The following is a 14,741-nucleotide window of genomic DNA, read 5'->3' as shown; positions in this document are numbered from 1 at the left end:
TATCTTGAATTTAGCAGGGCTTTTGACTTTGAGTCCTACTCTTAGGATTAAATTTTAAAAAAATATTATTCAGATGAAAATATTAAAGAGAATATGCAGAATTTGTTGAAAATAAAAAACAACAAACATATTTAAAGAGTAATTACTAATGGTGCATGTTTATATAGAAAAATGAATGTACTAATGTACTTCACCTTGCTCTGACCAGGATTATGTACTGTTATCATTGACATTTTGGATGATGAAAGACATCTGGTAAGAATTAGTATTCTTCTCAAATTTGCAGATTTGATAGGGAAAATAAATTTTAATTATTAGAATTTGAAATAATCTCAAATTAATGGCATCGTTTACTATAAAAGGATAACGATAATAAGAATAAATAAAAAGTATGTTGCTAGAGCAAGAACAATCTGCTGGACAGTACAGATTGGGGGACAGTTAGCTAAGCAGTCATCTAATAGAATTGAATTCATGGGTTGTCCATGAACCAATGATACTGTATTGCTGCAAAAGAAAAGAAGGCAAACTATACTAAATTATTTAGACAAGAATGTGACATTCAGCATACATGCAACATTAAAATCATTTTTCTTTCTACTTGGCACTAGCAATGTTTCTGTGGGAGTACTATTCTGACAATGAACCTTACTTTTTAAGAAAGGCTGTGGAAAAAATAAAGAGCAAGGAGGGTGATCAGAGTTCAGAAACTCTGATCAATGATATGAATGAAGTACATGCACATCTGGAGTATGGTATTCTACAGAAAAGAAAGAGTAAATAAGTGTTATTTACTTTCAGCTATTTAGAAATGGCTTGCAGTGAGAAGCAGGATGATGAATAACTAATGAAGTCAAATTTTAATATTTGGAAACTGTACTGTAATAGTGAGGAAAATAAAGTAACAGAAAACCTTGCCTGAAGAGAGTTTATATGGTTTCAAACACTTAAGAGCCACTGAAATACACATCTGTCCTAAGAACAATTCATTTTGTCTTCAGGCAAAGGGCTCAGTCTGCTTTGAATATGTGAGGACCAGGTCTGTACTCATTCCTGATGGAGAAAGCCCTGTCTTCATGAAAGCATGTTCTATTTGGGTAGGTGCAGCACAATCCAAGTGAACAGTGAGAAAATCTGAGCCAAAAGTGTACATATTGCTACTGATTATAGTGTCAGCAGACTGAGACTCCAAAGATATTTCTGTCCTTCCAGATGAAGAAGTAATTGAGAATTAGTGTGAAGGAACTGGGATGCAGGTGGCTTTTAGCTACAATACCCAGTAGTTTCATGCATAATGTCTGAAAAGAATAATTGTTCCTAGACTGAGTTTTTCAGAGGTTTATCAAATTTGGAGGTTTTTGCTTATCTGGTACACCCTTTGAAAGTTAAGAAGTTACTTTGTTGAATTTTCCTTTTAACTGTTTAAAGTTCACAAAGAGCTGTGATCTCATTTTACTTTTATTTGGAAAACAACAACAAGGACAACAACAACAACAAAAACACGTCCTAGTAACTGTTTTGTTAAATGTCTTTAAAGTATTAAAGGGAAAAAAATTTTTTATGTAAAAACAAACAAACAAACAACAACAAAAAAAAACACATTACGACAATTTCTGCAGAAGGAAAGTCAAATTTCACATCTTTCTATGTTTTCATAGCCTTAAAAATAATGGATTCTTCTTAGAGAAGTAATTTGCAGTACAGATTTAGATATTTCATGACATCTGCAATAATCATAGAATTATTTATCTAATGCAGTACTTTGTGAGATAAGGCAATTTCTTTAAGAAACTACTACTGTGAAGTTATCATTTGATTTCAACTTACTAGGCCTAAGTTCAGTATATATGATACAAGACAAGGGCAATTAGAATAGTTGAGGTTGGAAGAGACTTCTGGAGCTCACCTAGTACAATCCCTCTGCTCTGGCAAGGTCAGCTAGAGCACATTGCACAAGATCATGTCCAGTTTCTGAATACCTCCAAGGAGGGAGACTTCGCAACCTCTCTGTGCCAGCACTTGGTTACCTATAAAGCACCAAAGTGTTTTCTGATGTTCAGAAGGAACATCTCATGTTCCAGTTAGTACCAATTGCCTCTTGACCTGTCACAGGCCCAACTGACCAGGACCTTTTCTCTGTCCTGTCTGCACCTTCCCTTCTGGTATTTATAGACATTGATGAGCCCCTGAACCTCCTCTTCTCCAGGCTGAACAGCCCCAGCTCTCTTAGCCTTTCCTTATAGCAGAGGTGTTCCAATCCTTTCATCATCTTAGTGTACCTTTCTTGGACTCACTCCAGTAGCTCCATGTCTCTCTTGTACTGGGAAGCGCAGAACTGGACCCACTACTCCACTACTTTATATTTCCCTTTCTTGAACTTCATGAGGTTCCTGCCAGCCCATTTCTTTCCAGTCTAGCCAGATTCTTCTGGATGGCAGCACAACCCTCTTGCCTATCAGCCATGCCTCCTTGTTTTAAGTCATCAGGAAACTACCCCATCATTTAGATTATTAATAAAGATGTTGAACAGGGTTAGATCCAGTATTGACCCCTGAGGTACACCGCCAGTTACTGGCCTACAAACATATTTTGTTCCACTAATTACCGCTTTCTGATCCAAGCCATTCAGCCATTTTGCAGTCCACCTCACTTTATACTCATCCATGCACCTACAATTTGTCTATGAAGAACTTATGGGAGGCAGCATCAGAGGCCTTATTGATGTCTGGGTAGACACCACTCAATGCGCAAGATTAAAAATGTTTTGAATTTGCTAAAAAGTTAAGCAAAGCTTTGAAAAAAAAAAAAAAGGTAGGGAAGAATAAATATTGGCTAAATAGACAAAAAACACATAGAAAGTCAAAGATTTTGAAAGGTATATTGCACTATCTATATCTGCAATATTTCATCATCTAAAAATATTACCACTTGGGAAAAGGTCAGTATTGATTTGAAATTTCTTCCATTACTAAATAATTCTCCATGCTCCATCACTTTTGTACAATCCATTTCTGTCAGCTCTACATATGACATTTGCTTTAATGCTGTTTAGTGTGTGTGGAAAGGAATGATGTGGCGTGCATTGCATTATCTTTTAGGGTATACACACATAAGTGGATATAATCAAAGGAGCTTGAGTACAGACATAGTCCAGTGCATTCTTATTGCAGAGATTGAAATAGAAATTCCCTGTCAGAAGGGAATGCTAATCTCTTCTCAGGACCAGGAGACAGAAAAATCTGTTCTGAAATCTAAGAGAAACAGCTTGCTGTACAGCATTTGGTAAAACACTGGAATCTGTTCTTTCCTGATTTTTATACCAGTGAAGTAACAGTAATAACATTACAATAACAGTAATTTCTTTGTTATCTAAGTAATTTTTTATATTTTTTTAATTATTAAGTAATAGATTCTTCTGGATAGAAACTTTTTCTATAATTAACGTCTTATAATGCATAGATAAATACTAGGTATTTCTCTGGTAGAAAATAAAGGCAGAGAATTCCCTCCCCCCCCAAAAAAAAAAACAACACTCAGTTAGTACTATAGAATTTATTTGTTGAACATAAAAAAAAAAAAAAAAAAAAAAAAAAAAAGTGCCACAGGGTACAAGCTGTCTATAATACAAGGTAAATTATTCAATTCTTATCTTTTCTACTGCCTGCTGCATCCCCTTCCAATTTCCCATCACCATTATTTTATTATGGATACAGTGCAACTAGTGTCCTCCTACAAATGCTACTGTCTAGGTGTTTGCCTTCAGGAGGAGAAGAACGAAGTGCTGACAAAGTTGCAAGTCTATGCAATAAGTATACAATCCTAGCCTGTTTCCTCTGAACGGGCAACATCTAGAAAATAAATGCAGAGAGAACATGACATATTTGATTATATTGGACTTTTAGGTGTTATAATCGTGTTTGACATAAGAAAGTAAAAATGTGGGGGCATTGCTTATTCAGATTTTTAATAGACATGGCTACACTACAAAATTTTGATCTGAATCATGAATTAATGTTCACATCATGTCATAAATATTTTCAACTTTGTCACTTTTGCTGCTCCTTTTTGTTGTAGGGCCAACATTTGGGATAGAGAATAAGAAATCTCACAGCTACTACGGAAAGCACCTCAGAATCTGTGTAGATTACCTCATTCTTTTAATGACACTCAATATTCATTTTCACTTATAATAATGCTATTAATATAGCACTGTATTTTATTTCAGAGATTTCCACAACCTGAGGTGCTTCTGTACAAACAAAGCGCAATGCCAATACTCCTGGACTGGACACCTAAAAGTATAGCTAGACTGACTACTAAAAGTAGAAAAAGGCATATCCTCCCATCAATATCTGGTCAGGAAAGAGTTTGTACTCTGTTAGAAATAAGAAAGGGAAGAGAAATATAATGACATTTAAGGGGGACAATGTCTTTCATGACAGTTATCCCTCCAGGTCAAGAGCATTTTAATAAGTTCTTCTTTCATTCCACTATGCAGTAGCACCACAGTAAAAATGCTTACAGTAGAGCTTGCAACCTGAGAAAGCACAGTATAGTCTCACTTTGGTCAGTAGCATCAAAGATGCAATCAATAAATTCTCTCCATCTAGCTATGTCCTTATTCTGAGAAACTGTCTTGAGGGAAGTAATTCAGTGCTGCTATGATTTAAGGCTCCTTGATTTCAACTTCAAAGATAAAAGTCTAGGTTCTCAGCTAGTATATAGATAGATTTTGACTTTAAGGTGCTATCAATTAACCTGTATTTTTGCAAGACTTATCTCCCTGCTCTACAGTGACTATATAATGTTTTATTTAGACTCTACTTTTTTTATATTATCTCATCAAACCATAAACAGGGAGATTTATGATTTTCTCTCCTAGGTGTTAGTCTTGCTGAAGATGTCTTCCTGTCTTTCCCTCCCAGGTGTTAGTCTCCTTGCTGAAGGTCTTCAGATACCAATTAATTTTATTGTAAGGTTGTCTTCATGTAGGTACTGACAAATCTTTACTAGGATTGCACAGTTACTCAGCAATTATACCATTGTAGTCTTAGCAGGGTTATTCTACAGATGGCTCTGGCTTGCTGAATTACTTTGCCTTAATTGGTAAGCATTCTTAAATTTTCTTATGTTTTTCTCTTTCCATGCTGAAGGAACTGGCATACCACTACATTCTTCACAAACCAAACTTTTCCACAGCAGGCAGTTTCTCTGAATATATTTTTAAGTCCTTTCTAAGATTGAAATCAACATAATGAGAATAAATATGTAGGAGGTTAATAAAGGTTCATTAAACAAGAACCTTTGTCTACCTCATGTTCTTTCATTTCACTTCTTTCAGTGTCCCAGAGTAGCTCGGTTTCATTAGAGCATACAGACAACTTACTAGGCCAAAAAAAAAAAAAAAAAAAAGGCGTGAAAGTTGCTGACAGACACTTAGAAAAAAATAACTCAGAATTTCCCCATTTTTCCTTATAGTTAATATATACATGCTGCAAAAGCATTACTTTCTTATGTATATTTTTACAGAAGTCTGGATTATTTCCACATTGTTAGTTTTTGGTATAAACTGACTGTACCCTGGGTGAGACCCAAAGAGATAACATATGAATTTTCATTTTTAAAAAAGAATAAGTTAAACTTTCCACTAGAGGAAAATTTGAGGAAAAACAAAAAAAAAGACAAAAACAAACAAAAATATTGAACTTGAAGATTTTAATTTATTTATAATAGACATATTATGAAATAGTTATGGTATCAAGCTCAGATTTTTTGTATAGCAGTTGTGTACATCTACCACTACAGGATGCCAATAATACCAGGGAAAATACTCTCAATATTGAAAATATTCTAAGACAAAGGATACTTGTACCAAATACATAGTATAATTAATTTATATTTATGAAATTAGTAACAAATTAATTATTGCCTAGATATTATAATAATAGTCTCCTTCCAAAGAGAATTAATGAATTTCTATCCTGGATTTTACCGGCATAAATTCAAAGACAATTGTATGAAATCAGATTGAGATTCTAGGCAGTGTTAATTCAGAATTCTATGTACATAATCACAACTAAAATCTGCTGTGATTATAATGCTTTATTTTGCCTCTTTATTTATTTATTTATTTATTTACTTATTTATTTATTACTTCACTTAGTTAATTGATTTGGGGGGATATTCAACTAGAAAGATCATTCTGTGTAATCTTAGCACTATACATGTATTACAAAGTTACAAAAGATGAACTTCCAACCCAGTTTCTGCAGCTGATAATATGAAAGCCTAATTCAAAGAAAAGTAAGAAACTGTGAAAGCCTATTATGGCTGTTTCTCCTAAGCATATGTCTCTGTGTCAGTTAATAAATATACACTAAAAAGTTGTTTAGCGTCAACAGAGTACTTGATTCTACATTTCTACACACACAAGACTAATTTACATTTCTCACCCCGCAAAATGGAGACAGAGAGGAATCAATCACTTCAGGTATTTTTTTCATTTTTCTTTGAGAGCAAATTAACTTATGAACAAACCAACAAAAAACTCTCTCTGTCTACAAGCCACATGAACACAAACAAATTTTTAAGAGATGTCAATATGCAGCAAGCAGATGGTAACAACAAACACATGATAACAGTTGCAAAAAGGGGCTGCAAAAAGGCAATAGAGAGGTGGCACTGTTAACTATGCAAACACTTTGAACGGGATGGTGAAGGTGTGTGTTCAAGGTATAAGTCAAGGTAATGCTAAGAAAAAAGAAAAAATTAAAAGGAAAAAACTATTAACTTCTGATGGTTAGCAATTAACTAGTGACAGTGACTGAAAGAACTTACTGAGAAGAGAGGTAAAGGTAAAATGAGAGGGAATAGGCATTTTAGATTATCTGAAATGAAGGGAGATAGGTATGATGTACACTCTTTATTCAAGTTTTCTCCCACACATAATGCATATTATATACAATTTTAAAATAAATGTCGAAGTTCAGTGATAGACAAATTAAGCATCTTTATTGCCCTGGCCTAGAGGTAGATGAGGCAGGAGACATGAGTCAATAGATTTATTTTATAGCAAAATAACAAAGATGTGTCCAAATAATAGATTTTTTTTTTTGGTCTCCTATCTTCAAAGAAATTGAAACCTTGCTTCTTCAAAACAGCAGTAACGTGAAAGGAAAAGCCTGCTTTTCACTCAATGTCAAATATTCAAAAAGATGTGAAGTAAAAAAAAAAAAATGTCCAACAAAAAGCTCTTATTGTTGCAATTCTCACATTGCTGGGAAAGTAGTATTTTGATGCTATCATGAAATGAGAACAGAAGGTGTGTAACTACAATCACATCTTATTTGTATCAAACAAAGGATGGTGAAAGATGGGAGCAGAACAGAACTAAAAGCAGGACTGAAGTGGGGCATTCAAATAGCAATGGGTAAATAGGATATGGAAAAAGAATGGAGTAAAGAGCTAGGTAGTAGTAAGAAAGGCAGAAGGGAAAAAAAAAAAAAAAAAAAAAAGAAACATGAACCAGAAACACAAATCAGAAAGGTAGGTAATTGAATTTCTACTGTAGAAAAACTCTTCTACTGAACAGAAAACCAACCCTCCTTTTAAAAGTAATCAAATTACTCCATTACTATTCATAGATGCATGGATGAAGAAAATGCACAACTTGGACAGTCACAATCCCTGTGTTGCTACTGCAGTCTTTGGGGCAGACAGGATCTATATTTTTTCCATCCAGTCACCTACTAATAAGGCAGGTGTCAGGAACTCAACGTCATTTCAACACTGGCTTCACTGGGAGGTAGAGAAAACATTGAGCAGTTCCTACAGAGAGTTTCCCTTCTTAGCATATAGTGCATACCACTGGCTTTTGTGTTTGTGAGGGAACACTGAGAACCTTCACAATCCTGAGAAACCAAAAGTCTCCCAGACTACAGTCAGACCTCCCAAGAATTTCCAGAAAAAAAAAAAAAATAAATAAAAAAATAAAAGAAATAATTTACTCAAAACATTAACTTCATTCCTTAAATGCAACCCTCAATTCCCAAGCATGTGTTTACATTATCCTGCTGAGTTTTTGCTTCTATCCTGTTGTAACTTTCTGTGGTAGATGGTAATACTGAGACCTCGGTGCTATGTGGCCTGGGTTTTTACTCATCACAAAAGAGAAAATTTTCCTTTTTGCCCCAGGCACATGCAGAGCTTTCATCCTTCAAGACTTCTTTACTTGTATGTGTGAAACAGAGCAATCTTTAGTATGGTCAAACAGGGCCTTGGAATTTGAGAAACCCCAGTGATAATGTAATGCTTATGGAAAGACCAAAGAATTTGGCTCCCCTCTGATCTTTCCAATCCAGTTGAGGTAAAAGTATCTAGCTGAGTGTCTACACTTTGCAGGAGTATAATTAATTTAGATGGTTAAATTGATTAATTCGTTCCACTTTACACACATACACCAATCTTTGTGAAAACTCAGTGAGCAAAATTTCTGCAATGATGAATGTGCTACAGATACTTCAGACTTCACTTGCAAATTACAGCATTAACATTGGTATTAATTGCCATGTAAGTTTTCCAGGCATTACAGGGCGACTGCATACTGATTCCGTACCAGCTGGAGTGCCTGCTACCCGCACAAGTATTACACATCAACTATATTGACATGTTGAATAAGGAGCTTCCCCAGCTCTGCTAGGGTATTTTAACAGTTTCTTCTGAAACGTCAGTTTTAGCCTGAATGACTCCCCAGCCCTGAAACCAAAACCATCTGGGACACCAAACACAGAGGTGGTTCTGCTCAAGATGATCTTGGCAAGTATTTCCTTTCTCCTTAGCTATGGGTCTTCAACTATCACCTCCATAAGAGAAAAGCAGTTTTGCATGGTTAGGATATTTTCTAGCTGGTGAATAAGAATGGGAATGTTGAATAAGAAGCATATGTTTGTAGTATAAAGCTGTCTTAAAAACATGATGTTCCTTTCCTCCTGAAAGGAATGAAGACTATTTTTCATTCTGAAGGTTCTACTAACTGCTTACATACACTTTATTTTTCACTGTTTTTCTGTCTTATTTAATTACCTCCAAACTCTATAAGCAAAAATGCCTTTCTTTCTGTTGTCCTTTCTCACACATAGTCAAGGAGCCAACAGAGAAACTGACAGTCTGCTACTGTTAATGGGGGCAACATGGGTCACTGCAAGTACGTCAGGTTCAAGAATAAAAGTTTTATAGTTATCCACAAATTCACCATAGTCCTGAGGCATGGAACTGATAAAATATATTTTATTTTATCACTTGATCCCCCACTCATTTTTTCTCTCCCTTTTCCCACAACTTTTTCATTCATTTCAGAACAATTTGGAGAATTGCTACCATTAGTATTGCTGAATGTCTAAGAGAGTTATATGTAGGTGATGGTATAGTTCTTCTTGTAAAAGGCAAAGAGAAATCTGAAGGTTTTTGTTTGTTTGTTTGTTTGTTTTTTCATAGCAAAATAGGACCACAAAATTCTTCACTGTCTGTATCTAAGATAATTCTGTGGGTGATTTAAATGATTTTTACTTCTGTTGAGGTGATTTTGTTATCTGTAGTATGAAGAAGGCCTAAAGCAATACATTCTTTGCAATTAATGAAAACATGAACAGAACAAGCCTGGAGATATATACATTTGCTTCCGGCTTTGAATGCAATACTTTGTGTCTGCCAAGCTCACCTCCACAGTCTTTAAAACCTCCACAGGCTTTGATGTGAATGCTTTGAACTACTTCTATCTCAAGTAAGCTTCCAGGAACATGAGACTACCCTCCTCTCCACTGCCCTCTGCCACCCTCCCACCAAAAACTTTCTAAGCATGCATATTTCATGATTTTAGTGGACAAAAGATGGTCTTCTGAATTTGCTAAAAAATAAATGCATATAAATGCTGCATTCCTCACAGCTAGTAGGAAGCTTTCTGTCAGTAGTGAAATTAACTGTAGAAGTGAGAAATGCCACCTTCAAGTTGAAATTGTATTGTTAAGTGTATATTCATCAAGAGCTAAGCTAAGGGTATATGTGTCAAATGGTAAAAGTGTATATTCCTTGATTAGGTCAAACCAATGAAACTGGAAGTCAAACCTTCTGTTATTTAACTGATATTAAAATGGTTGTAAAAAATGATACACATAGTATCTTTGAGTAGTATCACAGCCACTGCTCACAAAATAGTATTTTAATAGTAAAAGATTGTTCTAGTATGACAAACTTTAAGTTGAGTGTAGTAATATTTCAGTATGTTCCTATACTGTAATTAGTTAAGCATGTCTAGATGTTCTTGTATTTTATAACCTCTTCTACAGGATACTACCTAAGGATGAGCAGTGACATTCATTCCATAATGGATTAATATATTAATTGTATAATAAAACATTTATGAAAGTTGCTGCTATAGCTTCAGAAGAAATATGCAATAACTATTTCTGGGTGTTAAAAATATGATAGTACTTCAGAGCCATAATGATTGGTGATCTGGATAATTTCCAGAGCAGTTAAATACACAGTTTCTGTAGTGATTTGTTGCTATATGTACATATACACAGCTCAAGAAAGGAACAAAAGAAAAACAAAAACAAAAAAGGAAAGCACTCATCAGTCATTGTACCTTGAAACCTTGAAGCAACCTCTAAATTGTATCAACCTGTGGTGTAATCCAGGGCTTTCATGATACAACGGAATATTTTTGGAATACTTTTGAGTGAGGTACACTTTCTCCTTGAATACTTTCCAAGTAATTTATAAAGAGTCCTCTACTAGTAGGACTGGCTAACAGTCATGTTTTATATACTCAGTCCAGAGGTGGATTTCTAGTTCTGCTTCACAACCTGGTAAAATAGGACCAGGTAGCATTCAGAATTTAACCCTGTGAATGGCACTGAAGGAGCAGAAGAGAAAGCATGCTCAGGAGAAAGGAAAAAGAAGAAAAAAAGACAAAAGAAATAAAAAGAAGAAAAAAAGAAATTGAAAAAAGGAAAAGTGATAAAAAGATTTGATTCTAAAGATAAAGCCTTATCCTTATTATTTTAGATTTTAAATATGTAGGGAAAAAAAGTTTCTGACATATCAATGAAAATTTTACCAGACTAATGAAAATTTTACCAGACTAACGGTGGTTGGCCAACTTTGAAGATCTTGAAGATTCAATTAACAGACGAGGGGTTTTTAAGACATTTTTATTGAGATTTAAGTTTTGAAGTATTTGAAGTATTTGAAGTGGAAGCTTTTGGTGTTCACAAAGCACTTCCTGCACTACATGAATCACATTACCAGACATGGTTATTTCAGAAATAAAATATTAAGGAAAGCTTTTGAAAAGGCCACCAAGCATCTTATAACTACAGGTTCTCTTAGTCTGTAAACAAGAGAAACAAGGATTTTTCTGATGTTTCAATGTTCTTCTGAGGAATGTGTCTGTTGTATTTTATGCTAGGAAAAGGAAGCATCCAACTTTAAGGTAATGAACTAATGCTATGGGAATATGCACCAAAACATTAACAGATCAGTTAATAAGAACAGAGAATTATGTGATCTATATGAAATACCTAGCACCAGAATGTGTGATATGGATATAACCTCAAAGAATTTCCTGTAAACTTCTATTTCTATATAATTCTACCAAAGAGAAACATTGCTAATAAAGAGATCCTGCAGAACTTCACTGTGAGTCATGATTTCTGTATTCAGACAGCAGTGTACTAATATATTAGCACTGATCATCACAGAGAAATTGCTGCACTCTTCTTTGTAATTGCTGAGGTTGCAACCCTTGATTCCTGATGTTTTGGTATGAAAGCTAAACAGCATTAAATCTGCAAGGTAGGTGTTAAAGTTTTTTAGTCTACCATAGAATAATAAAGTTAACTTTAAATGAATCATCAGAATCGTTTTGATCAGTATGGCTTCCCAAATGCCTACATTTCCCCCCCTTTTTTTTTTTTTTTTTTTTTTTTTTTTAAAGACTGGACATACAGTTCTTTGGAATACTTCTGGAAGAAACATATTGATCACAATATTGAACAACTAATTAACATTATTAAATCTCATTACATTATAATTAATTAGTGGAAAACTGTGATTTATTTTCTGTTTGGAAAGGTAACCAAGATTAAGGAGATGACAAGTGGTTTAATGAATTCAAGATACTACAAGCAGCTTTGTATAGAGAAAAGGTATTATACCTTTTGTATAATGTCTCCTACAAACCAGGCAGACAAATCTTTGATTTGAAGAATGCTGGTCCATCAGTAGTTACTGTGAAATGGTGTCTTTTAAAAGTATCTTTTATCTCGCTTTATATCTGAAACCCCCCCTCCACACGCACACATACACATACTTTTTGTCATGGAAAACTTGCAAACTTCACCTATTTCCTCCTTTTAAATAGCACTTTATCTCACAAGTACAATCTGGGAATAACTAACCTCTCATACAGAAGTAGATAAATTGACATGAAATCTCAGGACCAACTGAGACTATGTCTGTGTTTCACACTAAAATATGTGATGAATTTTTACTGCACATTGGTAAAACAGTAAATGTTATCTGTGCCATGCATATCATTTGCTAGAGATGAGAAAGCTCTAAATACTATGTCACTGTTTGCAGACCTTGGTGTCTCTTATGCTATCAAAACTGAAACAAAATTAGAAAATATGTGGTTTCTGACATCTTTGAAATACATAAGTACAACTGAGACTTGTGTTGGTACTACTTTTAGAACAAAGCATCATTAAGACTAGGTCCTGAATATTCTTTGTAATTAACTTAGTATCTAGAAAACTTATTGCCATTTATAATTCACCAAGTCAGGGCTCAGTGAATCAATAGGACTAAAATGGAGGTGTTTTGACCAGTACAGCTCATATTCTGGGTTTTGTAAAATTATAGCTTTGACACTGAAAAAGGCTACATACATAAATGCTAAAATTTATATCAAGATGCATGGAATATTATACTGTGATATTATAAGAGGATTATTATATATATATATATATATATTGAGGACATGCACAACTGAAACAGTACAGTATAATTCTCTGTCTTTGAACTAGGGCCAAAAATAATTGTGACTGAATAAGTTGATAAACTTGGTGTTTGTGTACAGATCTGGACAGGGAGTAATATTTCTTTGTGACACAATTCCAGAATAGAGAAAAAGGAAAAGGAAAAGGAAAAGGAAAAGGAAAAGGAAAAGGAAAAGGAAAAGGAAAAGGAAAAGGAAAAGGAAAAGGAAAAGGAAAAGGAAAAGGAAGAGAAAGAGAAAGAGAAAGAGAAAGAGAAAGAGAAAAAGAAAAAGAAAAAGAAAAAGAAAAAGAAAAAGAAAAAGAAAAAGAAAAAGAAAAAGAAATACAGACTTCGTAATGCCACCAGCCTTTTCTAGAACTCTTCTCCCTATGGATCTTTGCTGAACAAATACCAAAAGGTTAAAAAATGACCCTCATACATGGGGAAATGTATATGGAACAAATGTTATTTATTAAAGATGTAGTTAACCAAAGTCAAAAGGTCAAAATAAGCCAATAATCCTGCTGCAGTAGTCTTTTCAATAAAACACTAGCAAGGACTGTTCTAAGCCCCTTCCTCTTCCTCCCCATATTTTGGGAAGGAGACAACTTTTGACTTCAGTCTAGCTAGTGAAGTGAAGCCCAAACTGAAGATCCCATGGGGAACACAATGCCTCTCTGTTTCTCTGTTTACTTTATTGAACCCTTTGCATAAAAATGATAAAATAAGCATCATTCAGAGAACCTCCATACTTCAGTCTGCATAGGAATAAACCTGGCCTTTGAAAAGCAGACATCCAGCCCATAAAATGTAAAAATTTATTTTTGAGTATCTCCTTGTAATGGTAAAGATCCAGCTGCAAGTCTGCTTTGTGAGATAGTCCTTTGTTTTGCTCCTCCTCTTATTGGCAATTGTGTAGTGGTTCTGATAAACACTTTCATCCTATGTACAAATTCAAAGCTTTTAAATAAAGCTTTTAGCTTACATTAATTGGTATTTTCAGGTGAAGAAATGTTGGAAAAAGTGTCTTTTTAGGCACAGTATGACTTGACAGTGGCTTGCTGAGGTACAGAAGAAAGAAAATGAAAAATCAGAATGGGTTGGATATGGAAGTGTTTTCTGAGGCTTTTTCATGGTTCTGCTTTAGATTTGTTTGTGAGCTAGATGTTTGCATACAGATGGAGAACTGAATGAGAGATAAGCCAAGTATAAGTTTTTGTTGCATTCTGAAATAGTGAGGCTTTCTGTATAATTTGTTGTATTACAAAGATCCAAAATCTAAAGCCTTCTTTAGTTAAAATACAATCTCTGTCTTACAAATATCTCTGTACTCATTACAGAGGACACAGTTGTTAAAGGATGCTGATGTCACAGATGAAACATCATTTACTTTACTAAACAAAAGAAAAATTATATTTTGTTTTTCAAAGAAGCAGTAACTTATCTTCCTAACACCTACTGTGTCCAGTGCTCCACACTATTTAGAGGTTCATAAGACACACCTGTTTCAGATATTTACAGAGCTTTGGATTTCAGATTTCCTTCAGGTACTTACACACATCTACATGTACTTTTGTCTTGCACGAGAGGAGCCATGTACTCACCTGCTCTGAACTTTCTCTTCTTACTCTTCATTTTTTTTTCTGGGCCTTAACTCTTATTGAAGCACACAAACATCAGTAGAGTACGTTTGCTTATAA

This window comes from Aythya marila (genome assembly GCF_965140915.1).
Source record: "Aythya marila genome assembly, chromosome: 1".
Taxonomy (NCBI): Eukaryota; Metazoa; Chordata; class Aves; order Anseriformes; family Anatidae; genus Aythya; species Aythya marila.
This window is presented reverse-complemented; position numbering follows the sequence as displayed.